We start from the raw sequence: 27,439 nt of genomic DNA, 5'->3' as shown, positions 1-27,439 counted from the left end.
CTCCACAAGGAGCTAGGTTTCCAGTTTTTGCAGATAGTCCTGCAATGAAGGACCTCCATGAATTATTTCATAAATAGGTGAATTTATCTGTAAGATAAATCCGTAACTGGAAATTCTGGATAATAGGAGACATAGCTTTGTAATTCTAATGAATATTCCTGCATCCTCTCTCAATATGAGATTATTGCAGTTTACACGTCAACCAGTTTTTGAGGCTGCCTGTTACCCATACGGTCACCAGTACAGTGTTACCACACTTTTGGAAATCTTTGCCAGTCTTTGCCACACGTTGGAAATCTTTGCCTGATAAGTGAAAAATGTTATCCCAGTACCCCATGCATTTTATTTGGAGTGTGGTTGGATATTTTGTCATAAGTAAGTTATTAGTACTTCCTTTTCAGTGAACTGTTTAATTATTTTTCTCTTCAGATGTTAGGCTTTTTTTTAGTTATTTACAGGAGCTCTTTTTTTTTTTTAATGTTTATTATGAAAGAGTGAATATGAGTGGGGGAGGGGCAGAGAGAGAGATTCCCAAGTAGGCTCAGCATTGTGAGCACAGAGTCCAACTTGGGGTCTGGAGCCCACAGACCGTGAGATCATGACCCGAGCCAAAATCAGGAGTTGGGTGCTCAACCGACTAAGCTGCCCAGGCACCCCAGGAGTTCTTTTTTACTAGGAAAAAAGAGGTTATTCTTTAAAAAAAGATTCTTTGTATACCTGTATGTATTTGCTACAAAAGAAACAAAATAGTATATAAGAAGTCTACTTTTCTTCCTTAAAGGCAAATACTGTTTATCTGTTTTCTTCTAAATAGTGTCCCTCTTCAAATTTGTGTGTATGTATATGTGTGTGTGCACACTACCCACGTCCCCCCTTTTATTAATATATCAGTAGGAAAAGCCTACGTAAACTATTTTTTACTGGTTTTTTTTTTCACCTTTTTTACCAACTGCAGACCTCCTTGATAGGAAGATTTAACCCTTCACGCAGAGATTCACACATCCTTGCTCAGTACCTTGAATATATTTATCATAATACTTGATAAAGACTAATACATAATACAACAACTAAGTAAATATCATTCATGAATGAGCCAAGTGTATGAACCTCATCTGTATTTCTTTTCGTAGAAATGCTTTATTTATTCCTCCTGGCACTAAAAATTGCCTTATTTTCACATATTGGTTGACTTTATTTTATTTTTTTGAGAGAGAGAGGGTGCAAGTGAACAAGGGCAGAGAGAGAGGGAGAGACAGAATCCCATGAGGGGCAGAGAGAGAGAGAAGTGGTGCTCAAGCTCACCCCACACAGGACTCAAACTCACAGACCATGAGATCATGACCTGAGCCAAAGTCAGGTGCTTAACCGACTGAACCTTTCGGGTGCCCTGTTGGTTGACTTTAAAAGCTAGAAATGAATAAACAGTGTCCTGGTATGATTTCATAAGAATTTCTCAGCACAGAGCCAAGGGGGTGGTATGCCTTCCCTACCACCATTCTAGTTTCATAAATACTGTACCTTTCAAAAAAATGTATTACTGTGATCAAGATTAAATAGGTTGTCTTTTCTTCGATTCCACCAATTTCTTAAAATCATCCACATTTTAATTTTGCTTCATGATTGGACTTTGCCTTCCTCCAATTTTTAAATTGTTTTTCCACCTGAGTGGCTCTGTCGGTTAAGTGTCTGACTTCAGCTTAGGTCATGATCTCACGGTTCATGAGTTCAAGCCCCCCATTGGGCTTTCTGCTGTCAGCAGAGAGCCTGTTTGAGATTCTCTGTCTCCCTCTCTATGCTCTTCTCCCATGTGTGCACTTGCACGTGTGTATGTGTGTGTGCGCGTGCATGCACTCTCAAAAACATTTAAAAAACATTTTTTTTAATTGTTTTTCTGGGGCACCTGGGTGGCCCAGTCGGTTGAGCGTCTGACTTCGGCTCAGGTCATGATCTTCATTCATGGGTTTGAGCTCCACATTGGGCTCTGTACTGACAGCTCAGAGCCTGGAGCCTGCTTTGGATTCTGTGTCTCCCTCTCTCTCTGCCCCTCCCCTACCCCCCTTCTCAAAAATAAATAAATATTAAGAAAATTTTTTCTAATTGTTTTTCCTTTATCTTTTTCCCTTGTCACATTTAAGATCTACAAAGGAATATGTCACCATGATATGATGAGGAACCGTGAATCTGTTATTTGGCCCAAAAACTAGTGTTATCAACAACCTGCATCTATGTATTACTGTTCCCCTATTCCATTTGTGCTTCACACAAAAGGAAATCACTATTCTGAATTTTATATGTATTATCTTGGTTTGGGTTATGTTTACAATGTTTATCTCTAAAATTTCTGGTTGGCTTTTGCACATGTTTGCACACACACACTCGCTCTCTGTCTCTTATCTAGTTTTCTCTTCTCTCGTATTCTCTATTACTTGGAATCTACTTCATTCCTGAGTCCACCAGTCTTCTAATATAATTTAGACAGTTTTTCCTTGGATGATTACTTTCTCTACAGCTATTTGTTTTTGCTGGAGTTGGTGAATGTTCTTCTTAGCCTGTATTTGTTGCTTTTCCGTATAAAGTTTTTCTAAGCCCTCAGCCGTACTATCTTTTTGATTTGGTCTGTGAACTCATCTTTTTTCCTAGAGGTTGTTCTATAGCTTTCTGCTGTCCTGCTAAAATCCCAACATTGCTTTCGAGATCTTCAGCAAAGTGATGATTGTGGGATTTTTCTTCATTGCTCTCCTAGGTGAGAGAGTTTCATGGATGCCATGTTTTCCATTCCTTTATTTGCTATAATTCTTCCTTAGAGAGCTTTCTAAGAAAGTATATACAAAGGGCCAGATAGTACGGTCTCTGTCACATCATCTTTTTAAAATTTAACAGCCCTTTAAAAATATAAAAACCATTCTTAGCTCAATTGCTGACCCTTGATCTAATGTGCAGTGGTGTTAAGTCCAATGCGAATCTGATTCATTTTCATTGTAGATGGTGGGTTTTTTCCAAAAAACTCTGGAAACTTAGCAGTGACCTTTGTGTTAAGAAATCGTATGAGGACTTCTCTGGGTCTTTTTTGTTTTAGCCCATCATTATGCTGAACAGTAGACTCTTGATTTAAAGATTTGTGCTTTTCCTTTCATTCTTTTTCTTATTACTTCTTAGGTAATTTCTTTAATGCCACCTCTTTCACTAAATCTCTCTCTTATTCAGATATAAGAGCTTCAGATTGATCCTCTGTGTTATCGATTTTTTTCTTATATTTTCTTTCCTTATCCTGATTGTCAGTCTTGGTTTCCTTCCTATAACATACTTTCTTCAAATATCTGAGGATTCTTGGTTGTGTCTTACTAGAATAGGAGGCAGAATTGTTGCCAGGAGCTCTTTTTGTAGCCAGAATTGTCATCTGGTAGGGTTTGCTTTAAGGTAGTGCTCTTTATCCTCAGATCTCTGAATTCCAGAAGGCTTTGTTCAGAGGTGTTGATATTCACAGATCCCATGGATAGCTGCAGAGAAGAATCTTCCTTTTATTTGTATGTTTTTCCTAGTAATTTGTTGCCTAATTATAGGTCATTCTCATTGCAGCAGAGGATTATTCCCCCTGCTTATTGTGCAGACAGACCTGAAGTTAGTTTTTCTGTTTTCAGACCTCCTTCTTACTCTTGCCGTCTGTCATACCTGCTGCCTCAGAGTCTGAAGCATTTCAGAGTTCAGACAGTTGGCTCCTCCTGCACAGCAGCACCACCAGGCATGGTCCAGGTGGCAGCACCCCTCTGCTGTGCCCTGGGCCACCAGACTTATTCCATATGTTCTACTCAGTCTAGAGATTTGTTGAAAAATACCTCACAGATTCCTTTCCGCCCAGTTCTATTTATATTAGAAATCGTTTTTTATTCATTTAATGGCATTTTAGTGTCATCTCAAAGGAAAAACATTTATAGTTGGTTTACTGTCTCGAACCAGAAATCCGTTTGCCTCTACTCTAGTGTGAAGCACCGTTAACTCTTGCATGTGTTACCGCAGTAACTTCTTCACTGGTCCCCCTCCATCCAATTCATTTTCCATGCGGCAACCGGAATGAATTTTAGGGAACTCAAATCTGATCGTCAAATTATATCACGTGTCTTTGAGAACACATCTAATATAGAGACCTCAAGAGATTGTGTCCTAGAGGAAATTCTGTCACTGCAGTGATGGTCTGATATGCATGTGGTTGTCATGTCACACAGGCAGGCCCACACTACTCACCAGAGCCAGCCCCTGAGCGGGGCCTCTTCTCTCCCCAAGGCCTCTGTCCTGGTTTAGGACTCTGAATCACAGATCTAAAAATAAGGCACAAGGCTGTGAGCTAGCAGGGCAGCTGCACACCTCTGTTCTGTGACTAGCTGGTGTTCAGCAGCACATCCCCATGTCCAACTCTGCTACTGCTCCAGACAGCCTGGAGATCCGGCTCAGCTCCCCCAGGGACTAGGCCTCGAGCTGCCCATAACCTGGCACTGGGCTTATCTTGAAGTTGTAAGTGATCAGAACCTCGTGCCTATTGTCTGCAAGTGTCTAAAGGGATTCTTGGGGCACGCGGGTGGCTTAGTCGGTTAAAGCATCTGACTTCGGCTTAGGTCGTGATCTCACGGTTTGTGAGTTCGAGTCCTGCATCAGGCCCTGTGCTGAGAGCTCAGAGCCTGGAGCCTGCTTCGGATTCTGTGTCTCTGTCTCTTTGCCCCTCCCCTGTTCATGCTCTGTCTCTTGAAATAATTAAACACTTAAAAATATATATACATATATATATAATTATTTAAAGGGATGCTTGACAAAATGCCAGGCTAGCCCATACTTTAACATCTCCCTGGATGTGTCCCTGTGTCAGATGCCTGTTTGGTTTCCAGAGTCAGTGGGTTTGCTCTGCAGTTTTCATCAATCCAGATGATGACTTAGGCTCAAAACATACCTAGTCTGGGCTGACTTAATTTTTCTCTTCCAGCTGCTACTTGATTTAAATCTGGAAATCCTGTAGACTTCAGACTTCCCCAGAACTGAGATGGTCCACTGTCTATCCCTAGCAATCAAAAGATGGCTGCTTTTTCTTTTCCAGGGAATGGAAAGGAGCTGTCAGAAATGTTCATTTTTGCAGTATCCCAACTTGAACTTACCTTGATCTCACTTAACTTAAGGAGGTAGGGAAATATAGAACCACATATTAGTACAAGTAATGTCTGTCACAGCCAACTACCAAAAAACGACAGCCAGCTACAGATGACCTGGCAATGATGAGCCCACACTGTTGGTGGAAGGACTGGCAGCACCCCCCAACAATTGCTGGCAAGAGCCCCAGGGTGCCTTCTGGAACAGGCTGACATCTTTTCACATTTGATTCCCCACTCTTCCACCATGAATAAATTGGATGTGCACATAGTCTTTGGCCTTTCAAAAAGAAAGATTTTTTTTTTTTTTTTAAATTTCCTCAGCAAATTAGGAATAGATAGAAAGTTACTTAATCTAATAAAGGATATTTACCAAAAATGTTAGGCAATATCACACATAATGGTGAAATATTGTATTCTTATCTCAAGACTGGTATCAAATACCACTTACATTTAGCATTGTGTTGGCCATCCTGGCTAGTGCAATAAGGCATGAAAAAAAAATAAAGGTAGAAAGATTGGGAAAAAGAAAAAACTATCATTTGTAACATGACATGATGGGATATAACAAACCTGTATACAAACTACTACAATTAATAAGTGAATTATCAGGGCACCTAGCTGGCTCAGTAGGAAGAGCATGCAACTCTAAATCTCGGGTCGTGAGTTGAAGCCCCATGTTGGGTATAGCGATTACTTTAAAAAAAAAGAGAAACTTAAAAAAATTACTATTAACATATACAAAAATCATTTGTTTTTATAAACAATCACCAACTAATTATAAAATAAGTTAAAATATTACCATTTATAATAGTACCCTACCAAAACAACTAAATACCTAACAATCTGACGAAAGATGTGTAAGACCTCTACACTGAAAACTACAAAATATTTCTGAGAAAAAAATAGGATAATATCTTTAAGACCTTGAACCAGGTAGGCAAAGAAGATACCAAACAAAAAATGAAAATAAAAGATGTTGATAAACGACTTCATTAAGAGTAAAAACTACTGAAAGAGTGAAAATGGGGGCCACAGCCTGGGAGAAGATACTTAACATTATGTAATATTAGCCATCAAAGGGCTCATAATCCAGAATATATGAAGAACTACAAGTCAGTTTTATTTTTTAAAAACCAACAATTCAGGGCACCTGGGTGGCTCAGTTGTTGAACGTCTGACTTTGGCTCAGGTCATGATCTTGTGGTTCATGGGTTCGAGCCCCGCATCAGTCTCTGCGCTGGCATCTTGGAGCTTGGAGCCTGGAGCCTGCTTCAGATTCTGTGTCTTCCTCTCTCTGCCCCTCCCCCACTCACACTCTGTCTCTGTCTCTCTCAAAACTAAACATTAAAAAAAAATTTTTATTTATTTATTTTTTTTAATTTTTTTTTTAATTTTTTTTTTTTTAACATTTATTTATTTTTGAGACAGAGAGAGACACAGCATGAATGGGGGAGGGGCAGAGAGAGAGGGAGACACAGAATCCGAAGCAGGCTCCAGGCTCTAAGCCATCAGCCCAGAGCCCGACGCGGGGCTCGAACTCACGGACCATGAGATCGTGACCCAGGCTGAAGTCGGACGCTTAACTGACTGAGCCACCCAGGCGCCCCCAAAATTTTTTTTTTAAACCCAACAGTTCAATTTTTAACATTTTGACCAGACAGTAAGAATATTCAGATCTAGTGAACATGTGAAAACATTCTTGACATTTTGTCATCAAAGAAATGCAAATTAAAACTGTAGTGAGATACCATTCTACTCCCACAAAACTGACAAACTTTTTGAAGACCATAATGTCAAGTGTTGGTGAGGAAGTGGAGGAGGTGGGATGGACACACTTTAATGGTGGGAGTGTAAATTGGTACAACCACAAAACTAATGTATAGTGTCTACTAAAGCCATATGTATATATCATATGTAGTTATGATCCATCAGTTTCATTGTTGGGTATTTTCCCAATAGCAGTGATTGGCTTATGTCCACCAACAGACAGGAATGTTCATAGTAATCCTAATAGCCAAAACCTGGAAATAATTCCAATATTTAGCAACAATAGAACGAATAGTGGTATGTTCATCAGTGGAATACAGTGTAAAAAAATTAAAACTTGTTCTACACAACATAAATGAATCTCCCAGGCACTCATCATGATGAATGACAGAAGCCAGACATAAAGAATACTGCTATACTATACTATTTCACCTATACTATACTATAGGATTTCATCTACCTGAAACTCAAAACAGGCAAAACTTACCTATAGTGATAGAGATGAAGTACTAGTTATCTTTGGGGGAGGCAGGGCCTGCTAAAGTATTCTATCTTGGGGTGGTTTGTATATATAAGTGAAAATTTAAACTGTGCACTTAAGATATGTGTACTTTATGTAAATTGAATGTCAGTATGAGAGGTACGTGGAGGGGGACCTTGGATTTTTTCCATTGCTCTGCCCCTTTGATACCACACACAGGCCCCTGAGAGCCTTGCTAACTCCCTTTGCCTCTACCTCTCCTCCCCACCGCCCTCACCAGTGCTATGGAAACAAATTTTTGCATCACATTCTTCCAGTAACTTCCTGTTTCTCTTCAGAAAGAGCCATCCTGCCCATCCTGTCTTGTGTGATCTAGTCCCTGGGGAACTCCCTTAGCCTTCCCTTGGTTCCAAAAATGAGCCAGATTCCTTGTCTAGGGCCTTTGTACAGGCAGTTCCTTTCACCTGGAGGGCTTCTCCCAGCTATAGTTGACTCTTGGACATTGTGGAGGTTTGGGGTGCTGACCACCCCCCTAGTAAAAAACCACGTATAACTTTTGACTTTCCAAAACTTACAGCCTCGTGTTAGCCAAAAGCCCACTAGTAACATAAACAGTTGATTAAGACATATTTTGTATGTCATATGCATTATATGCTGTATTCTTACAATAAAGCTAGAGCAAAGGTTACTGAGAAAATAACCAGAGAAAATCCAGCACTCTTGTTAAAAAAAACTCACCTGTAAGTGCACCCATACAGTTCAAGCCTGTGCTGTTTAAGGATCAACTGTAATTGCTTCTCATTCTTCAAATGCCAGTTTAAGCATAACATTTTCAGAGATGCCTTCCAGGACCTTCCAGAATGTGTTGAGCTCTTCTTGAAGTAGTATTTTAGCATTTTTTTCTTCACTGCAACATATTCTAATTGTGCTTACATGCTTGTGTTAGGTTTATGTTTGTGGATTTGTGTTCAGCTCTGTTTTTCCCACCAAATGGGTGTTAAGGATCACTTTTATCTCATTCATCACTCTATCCCCAATACCCAGCACAGTGCCTGGCCCATAGTAGGTGCTCAGTATGTGTTGAATAAATGAGGAACCTACTTAGTGAATGCCTGCTGTTTGCTGTATACCATATCCAGTGCTGAAGATACAGCTGAGTATGAGATGAACATTGTCTAAGCTCACTGTCCAGAAAGGGCAAAACTTACAGTTTTGTGGGCATAAAGACTATGGGGAGATATACAGTTGAGGATTTCAGAGAAGACTTCCTGGAAGAGGAGGCCCACGAGGTCATGCTTTAAAGAGCTCTGCCACCAGAGGCCTGTTCTGGGTGAGGGCCAAACTTGTGACCGGTTCTGGACTCGTGGTGCTCTTGGATTTGCCCATGACTGTGACTGTGTAGATGTGGAAAACAGCTTGAATTGCTAATTTTATGAGATCACAGGTAATCTCATTTCTTCTTACTGACCTGATCAGCTTCTGTGTGAGGTGATGTAGTACTTTCAGGGTTTCTCCATATATTTTAAGGCCACCTGGCTCCCTTTCAATCAGCCCAATCTCCTTGGTGATTCTAGTAGGAAGCTCGGAGCTATGGCAAGTCAAAAGTGGCTTTTAGTTTCATCAGCTCCCTCTTATGGTGTTCACTGGGTAGCTCAGAACTGGATGCTCTTGCACCCTCATTTGGAGCAGCGTAGACTGATGAGGCTTCATTGTTTTGCCCTTTACCAGCAATGTTTCATGGAAGTGAAATCATTGTAGGTTAAGAGCCAAATCTTAGTGTATAAACTCAGCCTTTCCCCAAGTATTTCTAATGACTTAGCTTAAAAATATATTTGGTTCTGCCCAGCTTTGCCCCTATATGGAAGGCATGAGTACTTGGCAGCTTGCGGGTTAGGGTTAAGGTTAGGCGCAACACTGCCAGGCAGTGAGAAGGCTGGGGGGTCTGGGCTCTGGGCCCATCTCTCCCAGTGGAGTGAGTGGGGGCGGCAGGAGGAGAAAACCCCTCTTGCCTTTCGTCACTCAAACACACTGCTCTCTGACCTGGCTGGAACATCTGCTTCCCCGAATTGCACATGGGAGGCAGCCAGCTATCTGATGCTTATGTGGTCCTGCCCTCCAGCACCTACATCTGCCATGAGTTGAGTAGCCCAGACCTCTTTGGAAGGGAGTCTGGGTTCTGTGACCAGTCCCCAAGGTCTCACAGGTTGCCATCACCACTAGAAATTAAGCCAGTGGCAGTTTACTGCTCCTGCTTGCTAACAGTTGAAGAAGACCCAATTGAAATGCTCTAACCAGACTGTAACTGGGGATAACCACATGTAAAGATCTCTACGTGGAGCCATACAGCAACTTCAGAGTTGTCAGGTTGGAGGAATCTGGCACCGTGTTTTGAAGAAATGAAAACCCAGCTCCCGAGACTCTCCTTCCCACTGTGTGAGGGAGCAGACAAGCCACAGGATAGCAGTCTGTAAGTTACTCCCGGGCATCAGGACAGCTGCCAAGGACAGCCATTCTAGTGGCCACAGTGTTCTTTTTGTTAGGGCTAATAAATCCCCTCTTGTTTCTGTGACAAGGAGTTGGGGTTATTACGTTTTGATAACCAAAAGAAAGTCACCCGCACTCAGGAAGCGGGACAGAGTTCTGCTTTCTTCAGCCAGATGGACCCGAGAAGGTCTCTCATTCCCCTCAATCTTGGCCCCTGGTGGGTTTACAAATCTGAGGGGGATGCTCATAAATTTAATTGTTCAGAACTCCCAACAAGTGTTCAAGTCCGTACTTTTTACGAGGCCACGGAGTTGACTGCAACTATTCACTTGCAATTCCTGAGAGACACATCTTGCCAGACGAGAACCAAGCAGAGACCTTCTGAGCTAGGGCAGTGCCCGTGGCCAGGTCCATATACTGGAACCTGAGGAGAGTAAGGCCTTGGTTCTGTCAGCTATGAAATGGACTGGAGCTGCCCCTGGCTTTCAGGATGACTTGACCTGAAGGCCACAGCACCTATGGCTTCACCAATACCAGAGCCTTGCCTTGTTCCCACCCCAGCACACCTTCCTTTCCTGCCCATAAGCCCTTGGACCCCTGGAAGTCTGTAGGGCCTGGGATATATCCCTTTCCACTGTGTAGACCTTCACGGCTGATCACTGTGGTGGGCTTAGCCTCTAGGGTGGTCCCTAGTCTATCCAGCTGCTCTCCCTAACACCTCTTCCACATAATCTGGACACCTCTGTTTCACCAAACCCCAAAGAGCCCCCAGGGAGTCCCCCAGCAGCTCCTCCTGCCTGTATCTTCCATGTTCCCTGAGGTGGTACCAGGTATTCTGTCCTGCCTACAGGGGAAGGAGCCTGGACTCCTGGGGTCCAGCCCACCCATCAGGTTTCTCCCAGGCCCCTGGCCAGCCCCAGCCCCTCAGAACAATGAAAGGCAACCTGGGATCTTAGAGGTGGTGAGACAGCAGCAGATGGCTCTTCCTGGTAAGGGCCCCTTGGCCACAGTACAACCATTTCCAGCCAGTGAAGAAAGGACAACAGGATGCTCAGATGCTTACACACAGGGGAAAGGGAGGAGTGAGCAATGACTTCCTCAGGGAGGCAATCCAGAGACTGGGGGAGAAGTTTCCCCTTTAACACATGACTCACACTGCCCTTACCCCCTTTCCTGCCTGGGCCACGCCACTCAAGCTAGACTGGACTGGCCTTGCCACAGCCTCTCTCCATGCCCAGCAGCAGACAGCCGGTTGCTCTGTGTCCAGAACGTCTGGCCAGCCCTCTCCAGACTCGCTTCCCAATCCTGTGGATTCTGGAATGCAGTTACCCTTCCTGGGGCTCACAGCCCATATTGCAGCTTTCACACTCTGCCCAGGGGAGACCAGTAAGGTAGAGGAGCAAAGGTACCCTTTCCAAACCAACGCCATTGCTCCTGCCCCACCTCCAAAACTTGGCTGTGACAACTCCTTCCCTGAAGGCTCTTCTTTCAGACATGCCCACTAAAACTAACATGTGAAAGCCCAGCCTGGGAGCCCTGGCTTCTGCCATGAAGAATACACAAGCCAACAGTAACAATTTTGGCTGCTTAAAAAAAAATCAGTTCTCATTCCTCATGAGCCCCTCTGTGTGGATGTTTGTATTCTGCGGCCTTTCACATTAGGAATGTGAAGCCTTCATAAAAAGCTAGCCATAGCAAATCTGCTTTTCTCTCTCAGTGAAGGGGGAGGCATCTCATGCCAAGGTCAAGGTGCATCTCGCCCATCTCACTAATGCAGAGCTGTTGCGTCACTGAGGAGCTCCTGAAGTCTCATTCTGCTCATTTCCTGCAGTGACGACCTCTGAGGTTCTCATCCCTTGCATGGGGTCTGGCTCCAACCAGCTGTGCCTCTAACCAGATACACAGGGGATCAGGTGATTCAGGGAGAGACCCTGCTCCCCGGCCTGGGCCTTCTTGGCCTCAGTGGCAAACTGAGGTGTTAGTCTGGTGGTCTCTGGGGTGCCATCCTATCCCTATGTGCATGTTAAGGGTCCAATCACAGACCTCTCTGGAGAGCTGCAGGGTCACAGCTTCCCTCCCTGAAGACATGGGGACTCCAGGAGGGCCTGGCCTCCATCTCTAGACCCTGTGGACTACACCCTCTTTTCTTGACACTCTAAGGGAGCTTGGAATAAAGAGGTGACACGACTTGACAGATATCTCAAATGTGTGTGATGGGTACATGGGTGTTTTTTTTCCTTCCTCTCCATATGTATGAGTGTTTGATGAATGCAAACAATAGTTCAGACCTCTAGGAGGTAGGTATGATAGCTGTAGATATACTATTCGCAAAGCAGATTTGATATGTGCACAGTGCAAAATATCCTCAGGTAAGCTTGAAAAGCCCAAGACGGCCTAGTGCTCAGAGGCCACCAAAAGGGCCCCAAGGTTGGCAAGGTTCACACTGAGCCCAAATAAGAACTGCACAAATGAGCTGAAACTAATATAACACTGCATGTTAATGATACTTCAATAAAAAGAAAACAAAACAGAACTGCATGCATGGCTGAATGGGTCTCTAGAACCTCCTGGTCCTGGATTAAAGTCTATGGAAGGGGCCCAGGCATAAGTTGTTTCCGACACACTATCTGGGACCATGGGGTTCAGAGTGAAGTGAGCAGCAGTGGTTAAGCGCATGGGTCAGAGCCTGGCAAGTAGGGAGGGAGCCTCTTTCAAGTCCCATCCAATGTTTACCAAGTGCCTCCAGGCATAGCCACTGGAGCCTGGGGCCTGTCTCAGGAGCTAGGAACACCTCCGAATGGTGGATGGGCTTGTTCTGAGATGGCAGGAACCACACTTGGCCACATAGAAGCCAGCCATCATCCCTGGTCCTTCTCCAGCCTACACAGGTAAGGTGACACCAGCACCCAGGGACACTTCCTCCAAACCAGCTGTCCTTTCCGCCTCACATGCTTCCTCTTCTCGCTTGAAAAAGCTTGGGATCCACGGCCCATCATGTCAGTAACACTTTTGGCTCTGTTACTCAACTGCCAGATGAATCCTTGCTTCACCTTCTTCACCTTTACCTGAAAGCTGCTGGGGCAAGTCACTTAACAGGAAAGAGGGCTCTACTCTGAATGGATAATTAGCAACCTGAAATAGATTCTCCATGCAATTTGTAAATTCTCCCAAATTTCTCCTTTCAACTCCCCTTTCTGCTTTCACACCTTTCCCACTTTCCTCACACCTCTGTCCCCAAGCTTCCCTCTCTCTTTGCTGCAAAGCATTTTACATCCCCTCGAGCCTTTGCAGAACCTCACAAAATGACCATCATGTCTCTCCTGTATACTCAGCCTGTTTCTGTCAACTGGATCCTCCTCTCTGACATTGAAATGTGTGTAAATCTCTTCCACCTTATTTAAGAAAAAATGTTTTAATGTTTAATTAGAGAGAGCGTGTGCACGCACCTGGGTGCACATGAGGAGGGGCAGAGGGGGAGAGAGAGGATCCAAAGCAGGATCCATGCTGTCAGTTCAGAGCCCTACACAGGCTCGAACCCATGAACCATGAGATAACCACCTAAGCAGAATCAGGAGTCAGATGCTTAACCAACTGAACCACCCAGGCGCCCCTAACTCTCTTCCATTTTAAAAAACCAAACACCAGGGCACCCGGCTGGCTCAGTCAATGGATGCGACTCTTGATGCTAGGGTTCTGAGTTCACACCCCACGTCGGGCATAGAGCTTACTTTAAAAAAAAAAAAAAAAGTCACCAAAAAGCCTCCCTTCAATCTAAACTCACCTTCAGCTCCTACCCACAGCTTCAATGAACCTAAGCTCCAATGACATCTCCAGCTGCAGACCCTCCATCCCCAGTTGCCTCCTCAGTGCATCCTCCTTGATGTCATGTTTACAGTGGAACTCATGGCCTTCTTTCTGTCTTCGAGACTTTCCAGCACTGTGTCACCACTACAGTGGTTCATCCCAGAGACCCGGGAGAAATCTAGGATTCCGTTCTCTTCCTGACCCTCCATATCCATTTCATCAGTGACTTCCATCTGCTTTGTTCCCCACTGCCACTACCTCAGTCTGTGAGTGGCTTTCCACATGAGGTTCACATACCCACGGGTATAAGAAAGCCATCTACTAGAGTACAGGAAGAAAATGTCAGAACTTCTATATAGATTTTCTTTTTAATCCTTTAAAATTATTTATGTTTCATAATGTAAATAGTATGTTAGTAGTGTAGTGGATATATATAGGCATTCCTTGGCATATTCCAGATTTGGTCCCAGACCACTGTAAAAAAGCTAATAATGCAATAAAGTGAGTCAAGTGAATTTTTTGGTTTTCCAGTGCATATAAAAGTTATGTTTAGGGGCGCCCGGGTGGCTCAGTCAGTTAAGTGTCTGACTTCAGCTCAGGTCATGATCTCACAGTTTGTGGGTTCGAGCCCCGCGTGGGCTCTGTGCTGTCAGTCCAGAGCCTGGAGCCTGCTCTTGATTCTATGTCTCCCTCTCTTTTTGCCCCTCCCCTGCTCACACTCTCTCTCTCAAAAGTAAACATTAAAGTTCTTTTTAAGTTTTGTTTACAATAATACTGTAGTCTGTTAAGTGTGCAACAGCATTATGTCTAAGAAAACAATGTACAGGGGTGCCTGGGTGGCTCAGTCTGTTGAGCGTCCGACCTCGGCTCAGGTCATGATCTCGCAGTTTGTGGGTTCAAGCCCCCCACGTCAGACTCTGTGCTGGCAGCTCAGAGCCTGGAGCCTGCTTCAGATTCTCCCTCTGTCTCTCTGCCTGCTCCCCCACTCACACTCTGTCTCTTTCTCCTTCAAAAATAAACATTAAAAAAAAAAAGAAAACAATGTACATACCTTAATTTAAAAATACTGTATTGCTAAAAAATGCTAAGCATCATCTGCGTTTTCACTGAATCATAATCACTAATCATAGATTATCATAACAAATACAATAATAATGCAAAAACATGAAATATTGGGAGAATTACCAAAAGTGCACAGAGATACAGAGTGAACAAATACTGTTAGAAAAAATAATGCCAATAACTAGCTCAATGCAGAGTTGCCACAAACCTACAAATTGTAAAAAATGCTGGATCTGAAAAGTGCAATAAAGGGAAGCATATTAGAATGAGGTATTTTTGTATGTATTAATGAAATCTAGATAGTAGTCAAACTTTTGCTGATAGAAGTTCAAGAACAATAAGAAAAATGTGGAGGCCCTGATCTATATCAGAATTGTTTTTTGCTTGGACAATTGAAATAGTTTCCTGATAGCTAGCTATCTAAAATATACATACAATTCACAATTTTAACCATTTTTAATTGTATAGTTTTGGGGTGGTTGTGCACTATCACCACATCCATCTCCAGCAGTTTTCATCTTCCGAAACTGAAACTCTATACCCGTTAAATATAAACTCCCCATGCTCCCCTCGCCCCATTCCCTGGCAACTACCATTCTACTTCCTGTCTCTACGAGTTGCTTATTCTAGGTATCTCCTATAAGTAGAATTATAAAATATTTGTCCTTTTGTGAGTGGCTTATTAGCATAATGCTTCATGGTTCATACATTTGTAGCATGTCAGAATTTCCTTCCTTTTTAAGGCTGAATAGTATTCCATTGCATGGATATACCACATTTTATCTACTCATCCATCAAATAACACTTGGGCTGCCTCCACCTTTTTGACTATTATGAAAAAAGCTGCTATGAACATGGGTGTAGAAATCTACATCCCCTTTTGCCTCCCCCTCTATAGTCCTTCTCTGCAACTGTAGTCCAGGCAATCCCTTTAAACGCACAAGCATGGTAAAATCATCCCTCGCTTTAAATTTACTAGTTTCCCACTGCTCTCAGTCAAAATCTTACTATCCTAGTTTCTCGAACACACATTGAAGACACCTGCTGTTTCTTCTGCCCTAACATGCTTTCCTCTCTGCTTCTCTAAGTTGTTTCTTCCTTCTCTCCTTTAGGGCCTCAACTCCTGTTCTATTTCCTGGGCAAATAATTCCCTGATCACCCTCCTACACTAGGTCAGGGAACTCTCCCCCTCCCTCTTTCACTTTCCCCTCCTACCACTTGTCACAATTGGCACTATCTCATCGTGCGTATTTGTGGCAATTTTATTGTGTTTCCACTAGAGAATAAACCAATGAGAGTGAGGGCATTACCCTGTTCCTACAGTGCCTGTCAGGACGTGGCATCCAGTAAGCACTCATTATTTGAGTAATCTATTTCAATAATAAGTCTGTGAGGACGTAGCTAACCCATCCCGCCCACAGGCCAAGCCACAGTGGAGGATAGGGGTGGCCCTGCAGGCTCTGGCCGACTGTCTTTAGCCCCCACCCTAGCCGTCCCACAGGGAGGTCCTCGGTGCCTGGGGTAGGAAGCTCAGGGCCGCCCCCTCCCGGCTCGCGCAGCGGGGATCAGCTCCGAGCCCCCGGGTCCGCCTCCACTCCCGCGTCCCCCTGGGGCGGGGGCGGGGCCGGCCTGGAGACGTCACTTCCGGTGTACACAGCCGGTCCGGGCGGTGTGCTGGGGGCCGGGGCGCGTCGCAGGTGAGGAACGGGCGCGAGCGGGCACTCCGTGGCGCAGGCGGGCTGGCTGGTGGGTGGCCGGTGGGCTGCGGGCCGGGACTGGCGACTGGACGAGCTCGCGGACAGCCGCTCCGCTCGGGGCCGCGGGGCGCGGGGCCGTGGGCTCCCGCCCCTTGCCCGTCCGCTGTGGAGGACGCCGGGCTCTGGGGGCGCTGGCCGGGCGGACGGAAGCCCGGAGGGGCCTCATGGCTCGTGCCCGGGACGGGGGGCGCCGGGGTACTCCGCAGACGCTGGACAGGAGGGGCGGGGGGCGCTCCCTCGGGCCCCCGGGGCCGGGGAGGTCGGGCTGGCGCCGGCGCCCGTTCCCGGAAGCCGGCGGAGCGGTCCGCGGAGGCACGGCGGCCTGTGGGCGTCCGGGGTCCGCCGAGACTGGCTGGGGACGCGGCCCTCACGCCGCCCCGCGGCTGCCTGGCCGGCTGCGCGCACCTTCGCGGCCGTGCGGGGCCACCGAGGGACACGATTTTCCGGCCCCGCGGAGCCTGCTGGCGCAGTCGGGCCGGGGGAGGTTCTGCGGGGACCCGGCAGGGCTGGGGGCTGAAGGGACCCACGCCTGTGGGGCGAGTGCAGGGTCAGGGGTGTGTCTTCCTGCTCCGCGCGGTGCGAGCAAAGAAGCACGCCTGGTTGGCATGATAAGAATTCTGTTCATACTCCTCACAAAATTTGCCAGGTGAACACTCAGGTTGGGGGACCCCGATTTGAAAAAAGCTTGTTCCCGCACCGTCACCCCCATTATAAAAGCAATTCATTCTCCTCACATTCAAGACAACACAAAAAGTGTTGTGACAATACTTTTTCAAAGGACAGTCATCCGCCAGCCTGCCACTCAGTGACGATCATTGCTAACATTTTGGTTATGTCAGTAAATACAACGCATTTCACTTGTATTGTCACTTCTGTGGACTTGATTGCACACCGTAATTTAAAGCCCTGCTGGTACATAGGTAGATTGTTCCCAGTTGGTCACATCACAAGATAATTTTGTCCAAAGGAATCGTCTGATTGGTTTAGGATAAATTTACAAATGAGGTCAAAGGTAACCTTCGTGTAAAAAATCGGTTATATTTGTTTCCTTTATTGACAAGTTGGAAAAATTCTTCTCCGTCCCGGTGTTATAAAAACTTCCATTCATTTTGCTTCTCATTTCATGGTTTTATTATGATTATTTTTTAAATTTCGGTTTAAAAATTGCTACTCAAAATTTCGTTTTGGTGTGAGATAGAAAATATTTTCCAAATGGTTAGTTGACCCAGTTTTATTGAATAAGCTATGACTGCCATTTTATCATATTTTAGATCTGAAGTTCTCAGTATGTGTTTATAAGACACTACTCACAAATTTGATATGTAGATTTTGTGAAGACCGTTTTTAAATTTCGTTCGCAGTATCTTTTCTTTTTTCTTAATAATTTTCCTTTACAAGGCTAGGAAATATTTCGTGTTTGGGTGTGGTTTTTTTTTCTTTTCTTTTTCTCTTTAAAAATGAAAAGTTTAGTTTATTGTTTCATTGCTTTCTTGCTGACAGGATAACAAACTCCATATGAAGAGTTCAGGTTTGTTGTGGCAACTTTTCAGTCTGGCATTTGAGATTCTAATCTTCCTCTATTTTTGCACACGAATACGTAGGTTAGCATTGGAGACCAAGATAGAAAAGCTCTCAGATTCCCTTGGCAAGCCTTGATTTTTCAATCTAAAATTATCTCTGGATTTTTGGAAGACAGCATGTTTTAAGCATCCTTTAAAAAAGAAATTTAAACAAGTTGCATATGATTCTGCTGAAATCTTACTAAATGTTTATTCTATTTCAATCCCGGAGCCTAATACACCAGAAGCTTTATGTCAAGTGGTGCTTCCAAGACTGTAGGAAAATAATCGTATGTAAGAGCTAGTCGGCTGGGGCATCCCATGGGTTGGGTGCCCAGTCTCTTTCTTTCCCTCCTGAGACTTCGTCCTTAGTGGAAAATGATGACCTTCCTCTCTGGACAAAGAATGTTGGTTTGAATAAGGAATAGCTTTACTTTGGAGTTATGGTGGGGCCGGGGAAGGGGGGTTGGGGGGGGGTGCCTTTTTCTCTTAGTATAAGTTCACTAAGAGCCTGAATGAGTGAGGGGTTGTGTTTCAAATGTGTTTATTTCTATTGAAACTGCTCTTGAGGCCCAATCGATAGATGCAGTGGCTGCTGCTTACTCATTTCCCTTGACCTTGACCATAAATATTTGGCATGGTAAGCCAGATTTTCTTGCTGTTGTCAGTCTCCTCTTGGTTGGCCTTTTTGACTTGGAGCTATTGTAGTCCTTTTCTTAAACTTTGTGACTGTGGTTTTTCACTTGTCTTTGTTGGTGCTCGTCCCACATCTGTCTATGAGCATTTTCCAAGGCCTAGCTTCATGCCTCTACCTCTTTTCCCCCAAAACAGTGCTTCTTTGCACTCATCCAGTATGAGATCTAGGCAGAGAACCACTTCACCCCCTCACTCCTGTCTCCATACATTGACCCCAACTCAGACTTTACTGCAAGTCATTTCCGTACCTCCAACAGACCCCTGGTCATGTTCTCCAGTCTGTGCTTTCTCCAGGTGAGGGAGCCCTTCACTGCTTCCCAAGGTGGCCTGTCTTTCATGACTGTAAGGACCTATCTCATTCCATTTTCCTTCTTGATTGGAGTTGTATTTGCGGTTTGCTTTCTGTCCCTTTAACATGATTTAGATTTTGTATGTTTACTCTTAGGGACTTCAGACATAATCTGGTCCCACCCTGGATGAGAAAGATGAGACCCAGTGCTTTTATTGATTAATTTAGTCAACTCACATTTATGAAGTACTCACAGTGTGGGCCAGTTACTGTTGTGGAAAATTGGAATACAGAGCTGAAAGGCACAGCCTGAACAAGAAGGCCAAATAAGCAATTGCCATAAAGTGTCATAAGTGCCTAGAAGTGGGGGACACATGATAAGCTCCACCAGGTTTCAGAGATCTTGCCTGTCCTGTTCACTGCTATTATCTCCAGGACCTAGAACACAGTGTTCTGGGAACAATCAAGTGTTTGTTGAACGAATCAGTGATCATCTGTGAATGAAATGAGAATAAAAGAGCTGTCTATAGAAAAGATGTAAACCAAGAGACATTTTTGTAAGTGTAGTTTGGAGAATTTCAGGGAAAACTTTAAGTTCAACCAAAATGACCCAGCTGTAACCCCAAGAAGGCATGATTGGAATGTGTTTGTAGCCAGAATTGCTTAAACTTAATTTTGTATCCTCAGAAGAAAGACTGCATTTCTAGGAGAGGGTTGGGATGCTGTCTGTGGAAATTGGGGTGGTGAATCCAAGAGAGGAATTTGGTGATATGTCTGTAGGACTGCCTGGGGACTCTGGCCAGAGGAGCTGTGTGCAGTCCTTCAGTGAGCCATCAAGCAGATGGGTGCATCTCTGTTGATGCCCCTACCCAGGAGAATCTTTCCCTTCCTTGGCTTCCATTCTCCTGATACCTTCTGATTAGAACATGGCTTCACATGGAGATTTCCTGCCAACGAGAGATTATGAATGGCTGAGAGCTCCATATGCAGACTGCTTGGATCAGATCCTGGTCTTGGGGTGCTGGCTAATCTCTGTTTGCCCTTCTGTAGAATGGGGATAATAGTAGTACTTTCCTTTTTGCTGCCTGGCATCTGGTAAGTGCTCAGTAAATATTAGCTTTCATGGGTATTTATAAATTTAGTAACTAGCCCTCTGGTTCATACATAGTCATCTTTGAGTTTAGGTGACCTGAATCAGTTGCCCTGGACCAGCTTGCTCCTGGGTGCACTGACAAAACCTAGAACCAAAAGGGGTAGCCATGATAGATACAATTTTCCCAAACCGTTCCTCCAGAGAATCCACCTGCAGTTGTCAGGGAAGATTCCCTGGAGGATGGGCTTGAGCTGCATACTGTGGGAGAACGTTAGTTCGGCACCACAGTGAGGGGAAAGGACTTTTAGGGAGGGCCATGACAGGCACAAAGGTGTAGAGGTGAGCAGGCTGAGGTATGTGAGCTATAGAGTTTTAGGGTAAAGGGTAGGCAGGTACGAATAAGGAAGTAGAGGGAAATGAGATTGGAGAGGAAAGTGGAGCCAGCTCTTGAAGAAACAATTAAGAACAATATGTAACTTATTGGGCACTAACAATGTGTCAGGTATTATGTTAATCCCTTAGACTCACTGTGGTAGCCAGGTTTGGTGCCATGTGTCTTGTGTATATTACCTTGTTTAGTCTTTACAACAACCCCATGAAGTAGAGAGGTATATTACAGGAGAAGTAACATGTGGAAGGTCAGCTGGTTGGTCTCTGCCTGGTGGGTGATTCAGTCTGCACATCTCTGCAAGGCTAACACTTGGTATCTTTTGTACATTTAAAAGCCTTTCTGACTCATGTATTTCCTGATGAAGTCCACGCCCATCAAGATCCTCTGACTTTATGAACCATCTTGGGTTAAAATGTGAAAATATGGTGTATCTTAGCATTGAATAAAAAAGGGTGCAGGTGCAGATATGCATCAAGCTTGGAGAAATGCCATTCAGTGAAAAAGGCAAGATGCAGAACACTGTATATGGGCCCATTTGTGTAAAAAAAAAAAAAAAAAAAAGAGAGAGAGAGAGAGGTACACATGAAATGTTTTGTTTTTTGTTTTTCTAAGTAGGCTTCATGTCCAGCACGGAGCCCAACATGGGGCTTGAACTCATAAGCCTGAGATCAAGACCTGAGCTGAGATCAAGAGTTGGATTCTTAACTAACTGAACCATCCAGGCGCCCCATGAAATAGGTTTCTAAGTGTAGAAAAAAATTCCTGGAATGATAGAAAAGAAACAGTGGTTGCCTTTGGGATGAAGCCCAAGAAATCTAGGCTGTTAGACTGAACTAGCTTTTTCTCACATACTCTTTTGTGTGATTTCCTTTTCACTGTATATGTGTATTATATTTTCAATTAAAAGTTAAAGCAAATTTTTAAATGTTTGCCATGTATGTAGCAGTCATTAAGAGGGGGATTGTAGCATAGATGTTGAGAACAAGGACTCTATCCAGACTGCTTGGGTTCCGTTCCTGCCTCTGCCACTTACTAGTCATTAATCTCTAAGTCACACAGCCTCTGTTTTCCCCATTTTACCCTGTCTGAAAATGGGAGAGGCAGTATTAGCTATCTCCCGGAGTTACAGTGAGGTGTAAATGAGTCAGTACTTGTGAAGTCCTTAGAACAGTTCCTGACCGATGTGTTTGGTGGTGGTGGTGGTGGTGGTGGTGGTGGTGGTGGTGGTGGTGGTGGTGGTGGTGGTGTGGCCTTGTGGCCTTGTACTGTGCACTGCGGTGCATGTGAAGATGGGGCCAGCCTGTTGCTGCGCACTTGCAGTTCATGCAGAAAGGGAAGCTAACAAAAAGCAATGGCAGTGGAGGCTGCAGGAGCTCACGACAGGCTCTGGGAACTGAAGGGGCCCAGGATGGTTTCATCCAAACAGTGGATCTTAAATATGGGCAACTGCTAGAAAAAGTGAAATGAGAGAAAAGGGAACACAGGGACTTGTTTCAAGGGTGATCTGTGCCCTAGACAGACAGAGAAATGAGACAGGCAAGAGGCTGAAGGGAGCCTAAAATTGGGATATAGCGTGTGATGGCAGGTCGTCATTATATGGCAGAGTTTCTCTTAGCAGGTATAAAATAATGATATGATTTATAAATGACATCCTAGGTTTGATGAAATGTACCTTGATCTTTGAAATGGCCATGATGTAGATGTTCCTGTGTAATTTATTTAATGAATCCCGTAATGCAGAATACGTGGGCTACTTCCAGGTGGATGCCTGTGGACAGTGCTGCCAGTGACTGTCTTGGATACAGGCCTCTACATTTACTGAGTCTGTTTCTAGGATTCATTCCTAGATGCTGTCACTTTTTTTTTTTTTTTTTTAAACTGTTTGACTATGTCCCTTGTGTCTGGGCCACAGTCTGATATGTGCTTTTTCAAATTGGTAGTTGCAAAGAGTGTTAATGGGATAGTTGTTTGAGTGCAGAATTAGATCTAGATATTACCTGGAAAAAAAATCTAAATTTTCGTTTTAGAAATAATTTTGGGATTAGGTACTAGCAAGATGGTAATTACGATGGGGAACCTGGGAATCCCAGAGTCTTCCCCTACCCCACCCCCCAGGTCCTAGAGGTGGATGCCTGAGAACTGGCAGAGGAGAGCTGGCCCGGCTCCCAGACTCAAGTGCTGCAGGTTGCGGTAACCTGGGCAGGGAAGTCAAAAGTGGTCCCTCTCTCGTGCTCCCAAAGACCTGTCCTGCCCCTGAGTCTCAGAGTAGCAGAGAATGCAGCCACATCCCTGTGCTTCATAATGTGAGGCAGTCCCCCTCTTCAGCCTTGTCCTGGCTCATCTTCCTTCAGCTAGGGGCCGAAGGGGAGGGAGTGGTGAGCAGGGAAATGGGAGGAGCCTTGACCTTCCCTCTGAAGGACACAGGGCAGCCCTCTTAGTTTGTTGCCAGGACTTTGAGAGTTGGGGTCAGAGCAGCAGGAAGGTAAGTACTATTTTTGAAAAATATTGTAACTGTGGTATTTTGAGGAGCAAAAGTTTGCTTTTTTCACTGACAGTAGGGCAGTATGAAGAATTTCACCAGAAGATAAAATGCTTCTTTCTGACTGGTGCCCAGACTGGTGCCGAGCGGATAGCTGCAGTTCCTGAGTGAGACTCAAGCTGTGCCAGGTACTGTGGTTTATGGATTTAGGCCTCCCCACTGGACTGAAGAAACTGAGGCACAGAGTTCAAAGAAACTGAGGCGTAGATTAGTAAGTGCCATTCACTCAACTGGTAATTACTGAGAACAAAGATGCATATCTAGGTCAGTCTGACTCCCAAACCCATAGCGATAACGACTTGCGCTTTGTCAGTGCCTGTTTCCAGGAAATCTCTTTGTATTGGAGCATCTTACCTACAAGGTAAAAGCATGAGCTTTTTCTCCCGTTAGGTTGGAAGCTCCTCAAGAACAGGAATTGTGTCTCTTTCATTCATCACTGTATCCCCAGTGCCTGGAGCGGTGTCATGCACATAGTAGGGCCTCAGTAAATGCTCGAGTATGTGAGGGCTCATGGCCTGGAGAAGTGGCAGAGCCTGGAAGTCAGTCTGGTGGTAAGCCACTGCAGGCCTGCTCTAGCGCTGTCTTCCCTGCCTGGGGAGAATGGGAGGGATGGAGAGGAGGCTTCTTAAATGTCCTCACTCCTAATTGTTTGACCTGCTGGGATTTTGTGAGGTAGAATGGGGTCCCTCTGCCTTCACTCTGACTTGTGGTTCTTTTTGAGAGTTGGGAAGGCTTGCTGGGTGTGCAGAATTGAAGGCAGTGTTCCCAGCTTGGAGGCAGGAGCTGGGTAATTGTCCACTGATAAAATTTTTCAAGGGTGCCTTAAATTTTCAGAAACGGTCCTGAATCTGAAGCATATTTATCTAACATTTGTGTAATTCCTCTCCATAGTAAGAGAAATAATTTATAGATTACAGTTTGGTTTACCCATTTGTATATGAGTTTCTTGATAAATACTTGTTTTTCCCCATTTGAGGTTAATTTTAAATAGGTTCCACAGTGCAGATTGTTAAGAATGAGTAGCACTATTAAGTTTTCTTAAATCACTTTCTAATGGGCACATCAATTTTCATTAGTTCAACTTGCTTTTATGTTAGGAAACTTTGCGAATAAGAGCTGCTAAAACTAGGCTCAAACAGAGCTGAGTGTTGATCAAGGCTTTTTCACGTAATATACTAATAAAAATAAACTAGAGGTTTTCAATAGATGTAGATTTGGGGGACCATTTTAACAATTTGGGTTCAAAAAATTACATCAGTGCTTGTGTTTTTTAAAAAATGATTGACTTTAGTCAACTATACTTCAGTTTAGAAAAAAGATGGACTTTAGGTCATTCTCCTTGACTTATACCCGAATTTCTGTCATGGGCAAAATTTGTTGTTGTGAATGTTTTCATAGTGCTCAGCTGCATTTGATGTGAAAAAATTTTTTTCAATACTTTTTATTTAAAAAAATTATTTAATGTTTATTTATTTTGAGAGAGAGCACGTGCAAGCAGGGTAGGGGCAGAGGGATATGTAGAGAGAATCCCCAAGCGGGCTCAGCACTGCCAGCATGGAGCCAGATGCTGGACTCAAACTCATGAACCGTGAGTCATGACCTGAGTCAAAATCAAGAGTTGGTCGCTTAACCGACTGAGCCACCCAGGTGCCCCTGATGTGAAAAATTTTAATGGCCCCAAACCATTTTAGTTTATAAATAAAAACCTGGTGTTACCTGAGCAGACTTTCTCTCAGAAGTTTCAGAGCTAACTTTATTTATCCTTTGGTGATGTGTGGTAGTTATTTGTAGATAAACCTTTTCTTGGCAAGGCTTTGCCAGCTGCCCCCACCCCCTGCTTTTCCTTCTTTTGAAGACTTCTGTTGAATAAAGTTTTTTTGGCTCAGAGTGTTCCTCTAATAAAATTCTTTCAAAATTTCTATCCTTGTTTTGTTTTAAAGGCAACAGCTTTTGAGTTACTCTTTTGATTTTATAAGACTAAACACAAGTCTTAGGATACAGTAGGTTGATTTATTACGAAAAAATTCAATACCTAGCTAGATCTCTCCTCATGAGGACCCATAATGGATTTTTTTTCCCATTAAATTTTCACCATTTTTCTTGGTATGAAACTGAATATATGGTGATTACCATCCATTTCATTGACTTTTCTACTTATTGATATGCTGTTTACAAAAATAAATTAGTCTTGGGGCGCCTGGGTGCCTCAGTTGGTTGAGTGTCCAACTCTTGGTTTCGACTCAAGTCATGATCTCACAGTTCATGGGATCAAGCCCCGTGTCAGCTCTGTGCTAACAGTGCTGAGTCAGTGTGGGATTTTCTCTCTCTCTCTCTCTCTCCCCCTCTCTCTGCCTCTCCTGCACTCTCTTTCTCAAAATTAATAAATAAACTTAAAAAAAATAAACTAGTCTTTGATCTTCCTTTCTCTCCCCACCCCCAAAATACCCTCAATTTAAACAAAATTGCCCTTCATCTATATGACTATGTAACACATTTGGCCTTTTTTTTTTATTTTTTATTTTGCCTGTGCTATTTTGAAACTGAATTTCAACTCTGTTGACTTTATGGTTAGAAAATTTTTTTCTTCTGCTTAAATTATCAGTTGTTTGTAGATTACTAAATAAAAAAAGCTCTTCAGACCCACTAATGACAACTTGCTTTGTTATTGTAGAGGAATGTCCTGTTTTGTGGTGATAAATGTTACAGTGTTACAGAGCAAGTGTCAGGACAGGAGACAGTCAGACATCACATGTGGAGACAGTTAGTTCCCCTCTTAGACCAGAAGCTCCTTGACCGCAGGCACTGATATCCTGGGTTCCTGGAACACTCAGGCACCATTCACAGGGTTCAAGGTGTTGCTGTGGGATGGGTATAGTAACATCTTTATTTTAACTATTGTAAATTCGAACATTGATTAGAGTCTATTTAGTAGGGTTTTTTTTTTTTTCTATGTCCTTGAGTTTTCATAGCTCACTTTAGGATACATGAACTTCGGATTTTGTCAACTGATCAGTTATTCAGTAAGTTTTTGTTTTGCATTAACAGTAGTTTTAGTAGTCATTTCTTGAACAGAAAAAAAAATAATCTTGGCCTCCTTAAAACTTTTTCACTGACATGTTTTACTCCGATAGAACTTTAATGTTTCCGGAGTTTTTGCATGATTCTTTAAATTAACATTCTTTAACTAATTAACATTAGTTCCATGGAAACTGTGTTCATATAATAGGCTAGTGTTCAGTTTTGCACATATTTTTATTTGGGGGCAGTCTCCTGGGCACAGAAATAATCTGGGCTTGGTGGACCCAGAAGTGTCACTTCCTTTGCTCTGGCTTTGGCTCTCCATGCCTGCCTTTCCATTTTGATGTTTTAATGATACCCTCCCTGCTCAGTGATTTGTGTTCAGGAAGCTAGGCAGTGATTACTTTTGTTTCTGCTTTGCGAACTTCCTCCCCCACTTCCTATTTTTACCGAGCAACTACAGGAAATGAGGCAGCTCCTGGCTGGCTGCTGCTAAGCACTGATTTGGGGTGGCAGAGGACAAGGCCTTAGGGCCTGAGCCATTTAAAACATTTTCCACCTTAGTCTTTTCGCTACCTCTTTCCTGTAGGAATCACAGGAACCTGATTTTATGATTGGGTTGAGATGATGACGAGTCCTCCTTACCCTTGGTGTGGTGTGGTGTTGCTCAGTAGGAGGGCAGGGCTTCTGTGCAGTAGGTGAGAGGTTTTCTCCATTATAACAGTAGGAGCGGGACGTCGTGGCCTAGCTGCTGTCCTGGGTGAACAGTCTGGCAGAAGCAGAGGATAGGCTGAAGGGACCTGTTCCAAGTAAGGCTGGAAAGGTGGGTTCTGGTCACTTAGTGGGAGCCTTGACTGGCAGGCTCGGAGGGGACTAAAGAGCCCTGTCTGCTCTTTGAGATCTTTGAAGAGTGCCTCAGCCTTTGTGGTATTCTCCTTCCCCTGAACTCATAATGGTGTTTGCTTTTTAAGCCACTGTTTAGCATTTACCACTTGTTTTCCCATGATAACTCGTACTGTATTGTGGACCTGTGATAGCTTAACTTATGTAGGAAGTGTGTATCCTCTTCCCAGAGAGAAGTAACTTTTTACACATTAGGTAACTTGAACACGGAAGGTGGACATCTTGGGTTGGGTAATTGTCTTTGGATGAACGAGGGAGATGCCCTGTGCATCATAGGATAGTTAGCATTTCTGGCCTCTACCCCCTAGCACTTGCCCCAGTTGTGATGACCAAAAAATGTTTCCAGACATTGCCAAATGTCCCCTGAGGTGGGTGCATGTGTGTGTATGTGTGTGAAGTATCCTCTCCTCCACTTGTTGAGAACCACTGTGTTAAAGGATTGAATGCTGACTTCTACTTTTGTA

The 27,439-nt window shown here is 44.0% G+C and overlaps 1 protein-coding gene across 2 annotated transcripts in view; it reads left to right on the top strand.

Annotated features, from left to right (window-relative positions):
- Nucleotides 1-16,369: 16,369 nt before the first annotated feature.
- GARRE1 (granule associated Rac and RHOG effector 1) overlaps nucleotides 16,370-27,439 on the top strand; it is an 81,639-nt gene continuing 70,569 nt past the window's right edge. Inside the window, exon 1 of one of the 2 annotated variants that reach the window (XM_042967940.1) lies at nucleotides 16,370-16,427. The gene's annotated coding sequence lies outside the window, so the exon portion shown is untranslated. Of the gene's footprint in view, nucleotides 16,428-22,404; nucleotides 22,998-27,439 lie in introns of those variants that run through there. The other variant, XM_042967942.1, reaches the window with a different exon arrangement.

This window comes from Panthera tigris, chromosome E2 (genome assembly GCF_018350195.1).
Source record: "Panthera tigris isolate Pti1 chromosome E2, P.tigris_Pti1_mat1.1, whole genome shotgun sequence".
NCBI classification, from domain to species: Eukaryota; Metazoa; Chordata; class Mammalia; order Carnivora; family Felidae; genus Panthera; species Panthera tigris.
This window is presented reverse-complemented; position numbering and strand designations above follow the sequence as displayed.